We start from the raw sequence: 14,536 nt of genomic DNA on the forward strand, positions 1-14,536 counted from the left end.
AATTCGAATTACAAGTTAATTGTGTTGTCTTTGTGTTGACTTAGAACGCTAATGGGGTCAGCGGTTCTAGTCTAATTAGCCAGCTTATCTCAATTTTATTATTTCAATAGTTCACTTCTCACTTTTCCCACTATCTTATAGTTACCGAATCTTAGTAATTACTTTATTTTAAATCAATTAAATCTATGATCACCAGTTAAAATTTGCAATTCAATTATTAAGTTCATTTAGTTTGCTTGCAAAACCCCTTAAACTCAATTACTGATGACTCCCTCTTTGTGTAAGATGAGAGGCCAAGCCTTCCATGCAGAGAACAAGTGTTGGACTGATCAAACAGAGTGACGAATGCAACGAAAATAAGGATGGATGGATGAACGAATTAAGTGACTATGGTGCGGTGTGTGATGCGAATTGGATTAAAAAAGCATTTTGTATTAGGAAAATGGGCTTGCCAACTTATCGATATTAAAAGGAATCTACAGGAGAATGGGTTTAGCATTCACAGATAAAGACAAACATATTGTTTCTCAAGAATACACTGTCTCCTACAAGGGGAAGAAATGAACAAAGTACCAGCAGACTACATCACAGAAACCAATTCTTACTGTTGTTGTTATACAATGCAAACTTATGATATGACCAGAGGCAGCATAGAACAATGGACGTGACCTCCTTCATACGACCTTTTATCATCAAAGTCCCTTACGAATGCCAGTCAAATGATTCGCAAGATCTTTTTCTCCAGATTCTATTAGGACATCGACTGCACCCTCTTTGTATGGAGATTGCAGCGAAACTGATTTTTTAAGCATTATCTTGGCCAGCTTTGTGGCCTCGGTCAGGTGGCTTCTTTGACAAAGGCTAAATAAAAGAATAGAATAAATATCAGAGTCAATGGCAGACAAACATCCCTTGTTCTCAATTGCTTCAAGCAAGTAGAATCCATCCAATACCCGGTCCTTCATACAGAGCTCCTTTAGCACAAGGCTAGATGCCAAAGTATCAGGTCTGGCATCAACAGAAAGCATTTCCATGAAGAGCTTCATTGCTTCGTCCAACTTTTTAATCCTTATCAATGAAATCACAAGTGAACTGCAACAATCACCATAAGAAACACCATGTTCCACCACAAACTTATCAATCAACTTGTAAGCTTCTCCTACACGACCCTCAACACAAAGGCTATCAACCAAAGTAAAAACAGTAACATGATTTGCATGGCACCCCGAAGCTTTCATTCTATCCAGAATATCCAATGCTTTCGTCCACTGACCTCTCTTACAGAAACTTTGAATCACAGATGTATAACTAACAACATTTGGACGGCAATCCCCACCTTTCTCCATTTCATCCAACAACTCCAATGTCATTTCCATAGATCCAGACCTACACAAGCCATTTAAAATGGCTGATAAAAGGACCAAATTGGTTGATCATCTATGTACTCTCATAACCTTAAGCAAAGAATAAGCATGCTCTGGGCGACCCACATCACATAATCCCTCCACTATTGCCATGTACGTAATAAGATCAAGGTAAAGACCATTCAAACTCATCTCCCCGATCAACTTCTCAGCCGTTTCAATGTCGCCATTCTTGCAACATGGCCTAATAACCACATTATACATCACAGTGTCAGCACCGATGTTGAAACTCTGCTCCATCTTCCTCAACACCCACACGTCAGCTAGTTGGGCTTCTTTGCACAGTTTCAAAACCTCCCTGAACATGTTGACATTGACTAAACACCCTTCGGCCTCATAAGACAGAACGAGATCACGAATAATTTGGGGATTTTTCTGAATCCCAAACAACTTGCAAGCTTTGTTGTACGTGTAAGCACTGTGCCTGTAGCCAGATTGAAATCCAGCCCAAACGAAAAGTATGACGCCCAACAGAGGTTGCTTGGGATGACAGGAATTGAAGACTTCAATGACACATTGAGAATCGAGTTTAGGCTTAACCTTGGACAATGAGTTCTCAACACTGCCATTTTTTTGGTGGAGATGGGTACAGAGGGTATCGACCATGCCCATTGGGTGGGTGGAGAAAGGAAGAGTTTTGAGTGCGTCGCAACGCGAGAAAAGCTGACACTTTACAAATTCAGGCATAGGGTTAGCGGACGAGAAAGAAAAAGGAAGAACGACGAAGGTTGCGTGAAACAGAAAAGGGCCTAATATATTTGATTACCAGTGCTTGTATATGTGAGGACGAGACTCCATCAGCCAAGAAATTAGTTGAGTTGGTTCCTTCCTCCTTCTCACACTGCTTCCAAATCCAATGGTTTTCTCAAACATCCTCTGGATAAAAATCAAAAGATACTAAATATTTATTGTTTAGTTTGACAAAAATCTATAATTTTTTATTTATGTAAACAATTTCAAGTTTGATAAAGTATATATTATTTAGATAGTTTTTAGAAACTTTAATTTAAAAAATATAATTAGATTTTAGTGGACCAGGAATTATAAACAATTATAGTTGACACTTATAAATATATTTATTTGTATTATTTATTGTTATTGTAATGATTTAGGATTATTTGGGATAATATGCAAGAATGGTAGCAGAAGGGTATTTAAAGTTGAAAGGAGAAAGATGTAATGGGATAGGGAACGAGTGCGACAATGAAAATTGGGAGTGAAATAGATAGAGAATAAAAGACAATAGAAGAGACTAGATGGCGAAATCGGGATCAACCCCTGTCACTGCCTCTACAAAGGTTCACCCTTCCAACGATCCCGAACTGGACCCGGACTCTTACGCCCTCAAGAAGTTCAGACTCTACGAAACCAGAGCGGTAATTATCCATTCATTCGTCACGCAATAATCTTTTACACAACAGATTAAATTAACCTATTTTGAAATTGCAATCGCAATCGCATAGGTTCTACCTGATCGGAAGTGATCGGAGCAAGAGGTTCTTCCGAGTGTTGAAAATCGATCGATCAAAGCCGTCGGATCTGAATATCAACCAAGACGCCGTCTTGTATTCACCCTAGGAGATCAAGAACTTGCTTCAGCGGATTACTGAGGGTAATAGAGCCACTAGCAGCCTCACTTTCATCGCTAAGGTTTTCAGAATTGCTGGTTAGTACCTCTCTCTCTCTCATCGTGTGTATATACATGTGTACTATATATATCTCAACCAAATTCTCTATCATTTCAAGGCTGAATCAAGTTTCTCGAGTCTTACTACTTGATTCTCGTTACTAAACGTAGACAGATTGGTGCTATATGTGGCCATGCAATCTATAGCATCAAGGAGAGCCAATTATTAACCATTCCACATGTTTCAATCCAATCTGATTTAACTCACTCTAAGACTGAGCTCAGGTAGATAACACTTCCGAAACGTTTACCACATCTAACAACATCAGTTTCTTACCATCACCACGTCTCACTGCAGGTACAAAAAGCTTTTGTCTAGTGTCGATTTGACCAAGGATTTTTTCTATAGTTACACTTACCCTATAATGCAAAGTTTGCAAAAGAACGTTTCTCCTAGCGAAGACGGAGGGATGTCGTATGATAAAGAGATTCGTTTACGGTGAATAATAGCAAAACTCATTCTTTTATTTTTGTTTCTATCTTTTGAGTGTTTTCTTGTTAGGTTCCAAACCCAGGAACCTAACAATTGGTCCGACCTGCCGGATATCCTTAGGAGAGGGGTCAAGAACGGATCAAGAAGTGGTCAAGAAAAGGGGAAGCATGGTAGGAAGAGACATTTATTGGGATAGGAGGATCAGTGAACAGAAAAGGGAGCTAGCAGAATGGAGAAGAAATAAGCAAGAAATGCGGCAGGAAACCAGAGAACTCTTGCGAGTTCTTGGAGGAAGGGTGTGGAACCAGGAAAAGGGATTAGAAGGCAGTCCAGGGTTTGTAGATGAAGATCAACATACTGTTAACGAGAATCGGAGAAGGAGAAGGGAGTGGTCGGGGGAGGAACGAGAGCGAAGACAAAGGGGGGAAAAATTAAACGCACTAGAAGGAAGAATGGAGGAACGAATGGCGGCAATGGAGCCATCAATGGATGGACGAAAGGCGGAGATGGAGTCGTCAAGGGAGGAAATGAAGGTGAAAACAGCGGCAGTTCGACAAGACTCGGCAGCCACACGCCAGGATCTTCAAGAAGTGAGGCGATTATCGGGGGATGGCACCGCATTCAAGGGGAACTGTCTGACGATAGTCAGGCGCCTGTGAACGCCAATAGGAGTACGAGACACAAGGACGAAATTAGGGGTGGAGAAGGTGAGCGGTTCAATTGGAGAAAGAGGGTGGAGCTGCCCATGTTCGAAGGATTAGATACATTGAACTGGATCAATTGGGCGGAGCGATTCTTCGAATTTCAAGGAGTAGCGGAAGAGGAGAAGGTATGATTAGCGTATGTGAGCATGGAGGGGAGCGCTGGCTACTGGTTCAAAGCTTGGAAGGAGAAAGACAAGAATCGTTCATGGGATGGTTTGAAGGAAGCCTTGGTGATAAGGTTTGGAACCATTGTTGAGCGGTTGACAGCATTAAGACAGACGGGGACGGTGGATGAGTATGTATAATACTTCAAGATATTGGCGGGTCGAACAAAGAAGGTACCGAACGAGCAGCTGTTGGGATATTTTCTTGTGGGATTGAAAGAGGACATCCGGAATCAAGTCCGACAGCATGAACCGCAGGAATGGATGGTGGCGATGCGGATCGCAAGGGATGTTGAGGAGTTCCAGAGAGTTGCCGAACAGTCTGAGGACAAGTGCTATAGCCCATACCGATCGGGAGTGGCCGAGCAGTCTAAGGCCATAGAAGACCAATTGTGTGGGTGACGAACGTGCGGTGAGGTGACACAGTTCGAGGCCAATTGGTATAAAACAAGCAGATCGAAAGTTGTCGAGCGGTCTGAGGACAAGTGCTACAGCCCATGCCGATCGGGAGTGGCCGAGAGGTCCGAGGCCATAGAAGACAAGTCGTCTTGGAGACGAACGAACGGTGAGGTGACACGGTCCGAGGCTGATCGCTATAACCCAGGCCGATCGAGAGTTACCGAACGGTCGGAGGCCAAGTGCTATACCCCAGGTCGATCGAGAGTGGCTGAGCGGTCGGTCAGATCCGAACAAGAGAAGACTGCTGGACCCAACGGGAGAGGGTTGGCGAAGCTGAACAGGTTAGCACTACAAGCTGCAAACCCGAGAGGACTGAAGGAACTAAACGGTCCGGAAACGAACGGGAAAGAACTGCTGAATCCGAACGTGAAAGGACAGGAGGAACCGAACTATCTTACATTTACAGTAAAAGGCCAAACGATTTTACACTCAAAACGATCTCCTAGTCATTGGCCAAACGGAAATTCAGTCCAAACAATCTCTTAGTAATTGGCCGAACGGGCTTACAATTAGAATGAAGGCTAAGGAGGGAAAGGTGGATGGAAGAATCAATGGTCGGGAGAGAAGGATAGATTTTGTGAAGAGGTGGACCAGCGAACAAAAGAACATCTCTAAAGCAACATGTTGCACTTTTACAATTATGATAAAATAAAACTGCAATAGCATTCTATTGGGCTGTCAGCCCAGTACACAGACAAACCCAACCAAAGATTGATATTCTTAGTAATAGGTTTGAGCTGTTAGTTCTAAGGTTCCGTTTGTTGTTTGGTCCTTGGCCACACTTCACGTGATAAGGAATCTTCAAGTGGTACAAATTTGAGAATAAATTCTCTTCAAGAAAGAGGGTATGATAAAGTATTATCTCCTAAACATATATGAGAAGAACTTGAGGAAGAACATTTGTCATTCAAAGGATCTATGACAAGGTCAAAGATAACATGTCTCCATGAAACTTATAATATTCCATGAAGGAGGAAAATAAAGAACATGAAGATCATGAACACAATTATAGAATAATTTAAGAAATTAAATAAATTTTAATTTTATTTTAATTTTACAAAATGTTAAATTTGTTGGGCGACCCAATCAGTGTTTGCTAGGCGAGTGGGCCTCGCTAAGTGAAAGTGAAAGTTTGCGTCTGTAATTTTCATTTTCTCTTATTTTTGTGTTGTGGGTGTTATTTTAGGATTTCGAGGTATTTTTAAACTTATATACCTATATATAGAGATACTAAAAGTTGATGTAAACACTTGAGTCATATTATATGCATTTGTATTTTTTGAGAGAAGATTCTATTCGTTCTTGTATTAGAACTTTAATTCTTATCAAAGACTAAGATCTTTGTGGCGAATCTTCACTTAACTTATCAATCTACTGGATTGTGGCATCCCCATCTCTCTCATATTCCGCATTCTTTATTCCCCATACTTTTTCCTAAACAAGATCGTATCATTGGGTATTAGAGCAAGGTTCTGGTTTGAATTTTTTTCTTAGTTACTATTGTAATTAGAGTAGACATCTTTAGAATCTTCCTAATTAGGGAAAATAGATGTATAATCTTCTATTTTATTTTGTTTCCTTAGTTTTCCTGTTTCTCTTTTTAGGAGAATTAGATTGTTACAAATAGAGGATATGAAAATGTATTTTTCATGATTAAGAATAATAAAATTAGTCCTATTTTCTACTTGGTGTCAGAGCTCTGATCTTCGAGCTCCATCCCGCTGCACAAGTCGGGCCGTTGCTGCTGTCCGACTACCGCCGTTGCCGCCGTCGCCGGTTGGGGTCGTTGATAGGGCAGAAAGATGCGCCCAACACCGACGACCACAACGTCAGACGTTGCTCCAGGAGAGAAGCCGCCACTCGCCGCCACCGTCGTCGGCGCGTATAGCCCACGCACCCACCTCCGGTGAAACTCACTTGCCGCCACCGCCACAGACAGAGTCGTCAAAGCCTCCTGAGTCTGTTCCTAGGGTCGGTGACGACCCGTTTGGCCTATATTTGAGTAGATCTGAGTTTTAAGTTCTGCTCCTTTTTTTTCGGTGTGACCCACACGCTGTCGTTGTCTCAGAAAAGGTCACCGGAGCCTCCTAGGCTTTGAAGTAAAAAATGAAAGAAGCAAGTATGCCTCTTGAAGAAAACATTGTATGGGCTTAAGCAATCCACTAGAGCATGGTTTGGAAGATTTACAAAAGCAATGGTTTCCTTGGGATACTAACAAAGCCAAGGAGATCACACTCTATTCATAAAGCATTCTTCTACATGTAAACTCACTCTATTGTTTGTCTATGTAGATGATATGATTATTGTAGGAGATGATGAAATAGAAAAATTGGCACTAAAAGATAAATTGGCAGCTCAATTTGAAATGAAAGACCTAGGAAAACTCAAATATTTTCTTGGAATAGAGGTTGCCTACTCCCAGAACGGAATTTTCATCTCCCAAAGGAAATATGTACTTGATATCCTCAAAGAAACAGGAAAACTAGGATGTAGAACCTCAGCAGTTCCTATAAAACAGAATCACAAAATTGGAAGTGAAGAAAGTGCTCTTGTAGAGAAGGCCCAATATCAGAGATTGGTAGGGAAATTGATTTATCTATCACACACAAGACCAGACATTGCTTATGCAATTAGTGTAGTGAGCCAATTTATGCATGATCCAAGAGAGAGACAGATGCAAGCAGTTGACAAAAATCTCCAATACTTGAAGTCAAGTCCAGGAAAGGGGTTATTATTCAAAAGGGAAGACATTGACTATGAAGATATATACTGATGTTGACTATGCAGCTTCTATTACTGACAGAAAATCTACTTCTGGGTATTGTGTGCTTCTTGGAGATTGTCTGGTACATGAAGAAGCAAAAAGCAAGATAGAGTATCCCGTTCTAGTACAGAAGCTGAATTTCAAGCTCTTGTTCAAGGAATATGTGAAGAACTCTGGATGAAAATCATTTTGGATGATCTTAAAGTCAAAGTGGAGAACCCGGTGCAACTACATTATGACAATAAATCTGCCATGAGCATAGTGATAATAGTTGAAAAACTGTTATTTTCATGCTTAAAATTGATACTAAAAGCAACCTTTAGACTTAAAAACTAGCTTGAAATCATGCTTTTATCTTTATTTTCAGAAATAAGAGAGCTGGACAGGTTTATGCTTGATTTCAGTGTTTTTGTGCAGGTTTTAAGGTGAATTTAGTGAAAGAAGTGAAGAAGGAGAGAGATAGAATCAGAAAAGGAATCAAAGAGTGCAAAAGGAGAAGCCGAAGGCACCGCTCAGCGGCATTTTACCGCTGAGCGGCACTCAAGAGGTTGCGGGAGGTCCGCTGAGGGGCAAAATGGCCGCTGAGGGGAGAAAACGAGACGCGCAATCACCGCTGAGCGGCACTTTAATGGGCTTGGGCTTTTGATTCTTTGTAATTTTAGAATAGTATATAAGCTTTAGGACGTCCTAGGGTTTGTATCTTTGGCAGAAACGAAGCAAACACTCTCTCTTCCACCCCTTTGAAGGAGGATCTTGGATGCTCAGGCTACCTCTTCACCTTTATTGGGTTTATTCTTTCATTCTTTCATTGTTCATCTAGGTTCACCATGAATATGGTGAACTAAACCTTGTATGTTTGTTGGGGAATCAATGTAATCTCTTGAAGCTCTCATATATGGAATTTATGCTTGCATCTTAATCTAAGACTTATGCTTTCTTTCATCATTAGTTAGGGTTTTTCCTCAATGCTTAATGCTTGCATTGTTTAACTCATTCTATTGCATGATTATTGGTTTTGTCGATACGGACACGTACGGGGAAGTCTAGATCTGGGGAATTTCTCCCAATATTATATTGGTTGTCGTTAAGCTCCTGCACTTATGAACTAATCATTAGGAATGCTAGGAATTGTATGAACTCGTGATTAGGGAGAAGCCATCTAGAATGGTACTTTAGAGAGTGGCATTAACAATGATGATTTGAATGTTGAATTCCTAAAATGTATGAGAGTGGATGAGATGAAATTGACCCCCAACAACATATTCAGTCATATATTCCATTGAAAGTGTTTATCTTTTGTCTTTGCCATTGATCAAACTTCATGCATACATATTTAAATTTCGTCTCTTGCATATAAAATCCAACTATTTCGTCTTTAAGTCTTAGTTAATCAAGAAACCACACAACTAAACTAGGCCGTGAGTCCTTTGGGAAGAACGATACTTGGTCCTACCAAGTTTATTACTTGAACGATTCGGTCATACTTGCCGATTGTGAAACAAGTTTGTGACATCATATTTTGGTGCTTACAAATTTGTCCATCAAGTTTTTGGCGCCGTTGCCGGGGACTCGTGGTTTAACTGGTTAATTTGTGTGATTATTGATTATCTTTGACTTTAATTTTGAATTTCTGTTTTTATTTTTCTGTTTTTATTTTTTCTGTTTTTATTTTATTTTATTTTATTTTATTTTTCTGTTTTTATTTTATTTTATTTTTTCTGTTTTTATTTTATTTGATTTTTTCTGTTTTTATTTTATTTTATTTTCTGTTTCCTATTTTCTTATCTTTTCAATTATATCCTTTGATTTTTTCTCTATCTTTTTGTGCTAACAAATATTTCCTAGAGTTTTGTGCCTAATGTTTGCAAGATGCAATTTGGTCAAGAATTTAACTATATGGGCACTCAATTCTACTAAGGTAATTTCAACCACTGGTGGGATCTCACTCAGGCATGAATGATGATCAATTTTGGCAAGCTGTCAAACAATTTAAGAATCGACCACCACAACAATGGCAGCAAGAACCCTCTCTATCGGGAAAAAGGAGAACGTTGGAGGAGGCAGTTCAACAGTACATACAGATACCTGATTGTCATCACAAAAACACTCAAGCTGCCGAAGAATTTGATAGGCCGCCACCACAACAATGGCAGCGAAAACCCTCTCTATCAGAAAGTTTGGAGGACACCCTTCAACGATTTTTGAAAAATTCCGACTCTACTCAGAAAAGCATTGAAGAATCATGTAAAAGGATGGAGATGCACTTTCGTTACATTAGTCAGAGATTGAATGATGAGGTTAATACTGAAGTTAACCTTAAGGAGGAAGGGCAAACCAATGTCACTGAAAGTGACAAGATTCTTGATGAGAAAAAAATAGAGGGAGATGCGGAAAAGATAGAGAGAAAAGAGAAAGAAGAGTTGAGTGAGAAAAATAAAGATGAAGAAAAAGAGAAAGAAGTGGTTGAGAGAGAAGAGAGAAAGAAGATTTGTGTGAAAAGAAAGAAGTTGAAAAGAAAAAGAAAAGGGAAGAAAAAAATGAAAGAAAGGAAAAAGAGAAATTTTAGGGAGAGAAAAAGGAAGAAAAAGAAGATGAGAGGAAAGAAGAAGAAATCATATGAAAAATCCCATCCTCATCTAAAGAAGAATCATGGGAAGGAAAAGAAATTCAAGTGCTTTATGGAAATCTTCAAGAAATTGGAGATTAAAGTTCCTATGATTGAGACACTGCAACAGGTTCCTGGTTTGATCAAATTTCTGAAGAAGTTCAGTAGGAAGAAGAAAAAGAAGAAGGAACTTAAGCTTTACTGGGTCAAGCTAATGACGTTAAAAGAGCGCTTGTTGGGAGGCAACCCAGTGATTTAAGAACTTTTGATTTTATTTTGGTTTTGTAAGTTTTAATTTGTGGACATTATTTTTGTAACTATTTTGTTGGATATAGCATCTACTGAAGGATGCTAGGTGGTTAAGTATCTACTGATGGATACTCAGTTTGTAACACCTACTGATGGGTGCTGGTAAGTTTGAAACACCTACTGATGGGTGTTGGTGGATTTTGGGTCAGGCTCGTGACGTTAAACAAGCGCTACCTAGGAGGCAACCCAGTTGATTGATTGTTTTTGTTTGTTTATTTTAGTTAGGGTTTGCATAAGCATTTTTAACATTGAATTACAGGGAACCTATGAGGGACATGTCTAGGAGGCACGTAGGTTAAGAAAAGAAGGAGAAGAGCACATCACGCAAGTGCCGCTGAGCGGTATTTTACCGCTGAGCGGTACTCTCGCAGAATGGGCTTTAGTTCCCCTTAGCGGGACCCGAGCCCATTAGGGTATTTTTATACCCTAAGCTGCGCATAAGCTTTTATTTTCAGGCTCTTCTCTGCACACACACTCCCACATACCTTTTCTAAGGTTCTCCACATCTTTTCTCTATTCCCTCTTAAGAAAATCTCCCTTTCACTCACTTTCTCACTAGTTTTCCATCTAAGTTTGGGGTTGGGAGATAGCATCATTGAAGGGGATGATTTCTTCATTGTGGTTTACTAATGCTTAACAATGTATCTGTTGGTTTTGTGAATTATGTTTGATGCAGGGATGGCCTCCTCATCAGGCAAAAAGAATCAAGACTATAAGATCCAAGGAGGAAGAGGAAGATACAGAGGACAGCTCAGACTGATGAGGAGCTGAGATAGCATTTACTGATGAATGCTATCATATGATTATGCTTTTGTGGTTTAAGTTTTCTGAACTTATTTGTTTTTTGTTTTTAGATTAGGGTTTGATGTACTCTATTGAACACCTGGTTTGTTATGATGGTTTGCTATTAACTGTGATTGTGTGATAAGTACTGCTTGATGATGCTTATTGATTGATTGATGTTGAGATAGATGTGCACATTAAAATGCTTATACAGGTGATTCACAAGCTTTGTGAACAAATGCATGATATCATGATTGTGATTGTGAAATTAAGCAGGATGTGTATGTCAAATGTGAATGAGCTTATATGTGAGGTTCTGAGCTCCAGAGTTTTTGGTATGATTGAATGCTATTACTTTGAAAGCATGAATGATTTTGCCCAGGTTTTCTATGATTGAATCAATTGCTTGTTTTGCATCATGTGATCAAGGCCATTTGTTGGAACCCTTTTTATTGGCCAAATTCATAAAGTTAGCCTACTAAAAGAGAACACGTTGTGTTCTATCCTTTGAACCTTTAGCCTTGAACATACACTGAAAACCCTTGATTGAAAATCTTTACCTTGAGTTAAGTAGAAGATCTTGTATGGTATTGTTAAATGTTCAAGTTTGGGGTTGTTGGGAAAACATGAAAAGAAGAGCATTGAGCTAAGAGCTAAAAAGTAAGAATAAGCAAAGAAAAAGAAAAGAAAAAGAAGTAAAGCTCAATGCAAATGCAAAGGTAAAAGAAAGTTGGGAATGAATAAGATGATTGTGTTGTTATGATTCTCTTAACTCAAGGATTTTGTGATCCAGAAAAACCAATTTTCTTGTTAGCCCAGCCACATTATAAGCCATTGAAAAGTCCTTGTGATGATGCATGCTTGTGAATGTTTTTGATTGTGGTAAAATGAAAGGCAAAGTTGATTCATGTGACATTGTGATAGTAGAGTGAAGGAGTGAAACACTTTACCTCTTATACACTTGTGTGTTGAGTGAAACACTTTATCTAGTGAGGAAATATTCCATGAGCACATGAACATCCATGCTTAATTGATTGATCATTCATGAAAAATAACATTTGTTGGAATTTAAATGACTTTGTGAACACTAAAGCATGAGCACATCTTGATTGAACTCTTGGTCATAAGTTTGAGTGAAGTAGTTACTTATCTTGAATAAAAGAGGATTTTTGAATGAGTGAACCGTCATATGAATTGGTTGGAGATGGAGTTACATTTTGTTTGCTTGAGGACAAGCAAAGTTCTAAGTTTGGGGTTGTGATAACAGTTGAAAAACTGTTATTTTCATGCTTAAAATTGATACTAAAAGCAACCTTTAGACTTAAAAACTAGCTTGAAATCATGCTTTTATCTTTATTTTCAGAAATAAGAGAGCTGGACAAGTTTATGCTTGATTTCAGTGTTTTTGTGCAGGTTTTAAGGTGAATTTAGTGAAAGAAGTGAAGAAGGAGAGAGATAGAATCAGAAAAGGAATCAAAGAGTGCAAAAGGAGAAGCCGAAGGCACCGCTCAGCGGCATTTTACCGCTGAGCGGCACTCAAGAGGTTGCGGGAGGTCCGCTGAGGGGCAAAATGGCCGCTGAGGGGAGAAAACGAGACGCGCAATCACCGCTGAGCGGTATTTTACCGCTGAGCGGCACTTTAATGGGCTTGGGCTTTTGATTCTTTGTAATTTTAGAATAGTATATAAGCTTTAGGACGTCCTAGGGTTTGTATCTTTGGCAGAAACGAAGCAAACACTCTCTCTTCCACCCCTTTGAAGGAGGATCTTGGATGCTCAGGCTACCTCTTCACCTTTATTGGGTTTATTCTTTCATTCTTTCATTGTTCATCTAGGTTCACCATGAATATGGTGAACTAAACCTTGTATGTTTGTTGGGGAATCAATGTAATCTCTTGAAGCTCTCATATATGGAATTTATGCTTGCATCTTAATCTAAGACTTATGCTTTCTTTCATCATTAGTTAGGGTTTTTCCTCAATGCTTAATGCTTGCATTGTTTAACTCATTCTATTGCATGATTATTGGTTTTGTCGATACGGACACGTACGGGGAAGTCTAGATCCGGGGAATTTCTCCCAATATTATATTGGTTGTCGTTAAGCTCCTGCACTTATGAACTAATCATTAGGAATGCTAGGAATTGTATGAACTCGTGATTAGGGAGAAGCCATCTAGAATGGTACTTTAGAGAGTGGCATTAACAATGATGATTTGAATGTTGAATTCCTAAAATGTATGAGAGTGGATGAGATGAAATTGACCCCCAACAACATATTCAGTCATATATTCCATTGAAAGTGTTTATCTTTTGTCTTTGCCATTGATCAAACTTCATGCATACATATTTAAATTTCGTCTCTTGCATATAAAATCCAACTATTTCGTCTTTAAGTCTTAGTTAATCAAGAAACCACACAACTAAACTAGGCCGTGAGTCCTTTGGGAAGAACGATACTTGGTCTTACCAAGTTTATTACTTGAACGATTCGGTCATACTTGCCGATTGTGAAACAAGTTTGTGACATCATATTTTGGTGCTTACAAATTTGTCCATCACATAGCCCATAATCCAGTACAACGTGACAAAACCAAACACATTGAGATTGACAGACATTTCATCAAAAATAATATTGACAGAGGCTTTCTAATTACAACTCATGTTCTTACATAACTTCAAATAGCATATATTTTTACAAAAGGGCTTCCTCCGAGTAGATTTAAGGATTTTGTAGGCAAGTTGGGAATGATTGATATTCATTTACCAACTACAGGGGGAGTGTCGTAATTACATAAGATATCTTTATAATCTTCCTAATTAAAGGAAATAGACGTATAATCTTCTATTTTGTTTTGTTTCCCTAGTTTCCCTATTTCCCTTTTTAGGAAAATTAGATTGTTACAAATAAAGGATATAAGAATGTATTTTTCATGATTAAGAATAATAAAATCAGTCCTATTTTCTACTAATACCAAATCAAGGTTATCAAACGCGAGTTAACTCGTTAACTCATACGAGTTTGCGTTTACGAGTTTGCGTTTCCAGTCCTAGCTTCCGAGTTAACTCGGAAGCAAACTCGGTTTTCGAGTAAACTCGTGATTTTTGTCTTTAGGGCTTTGGGCTTTATTTTAGGATTTTGAGGTTTTTTTAACTTATATACCTGTATATAAAGATACTAAAAGTTTATGTAAACACTTGAGTCAG

The 14,536-nt window shown here is 38.9% G+C and overlaps 2 pseudogenes; one reads left to right on the forward strand and one right to left on the reverse strand.

Annotated features, from left to right (window-relative positions):
• Nucleotides 1-692: 692 nt before the first annotated feature.
• LOC148200286 (pentatricopeptide repeat-containing protein At5g47360-like) lies at nt 693-2,111 on the reverse strand (annotated as a pseudogene).
• A 569-nt stretch (nt 2,112-2,680) lies between these two features.
• On the forward strand, nt 2,681-6,890 carry LOC148200287 (uncharacterized; annotated as a pseudogene).
• The last annotated feature ends 7,646 nt before the right edge of the window (nt 6,891-14,536 follow it).

Source organism: Vigna umbellata, chromosome 4 (genome assembly GCF_029865625.1).
Source record: "Vigna umbellata cultivar VRB3 chromosome 4, Vumbellata_1.0, whole genome shotgun sequence".
NCBI lineage: Eukaryota > Viridiplantae > Streptophyta > Magnoliopsida > Fabales > Fabaceae > Vigna > Vigna umbellata.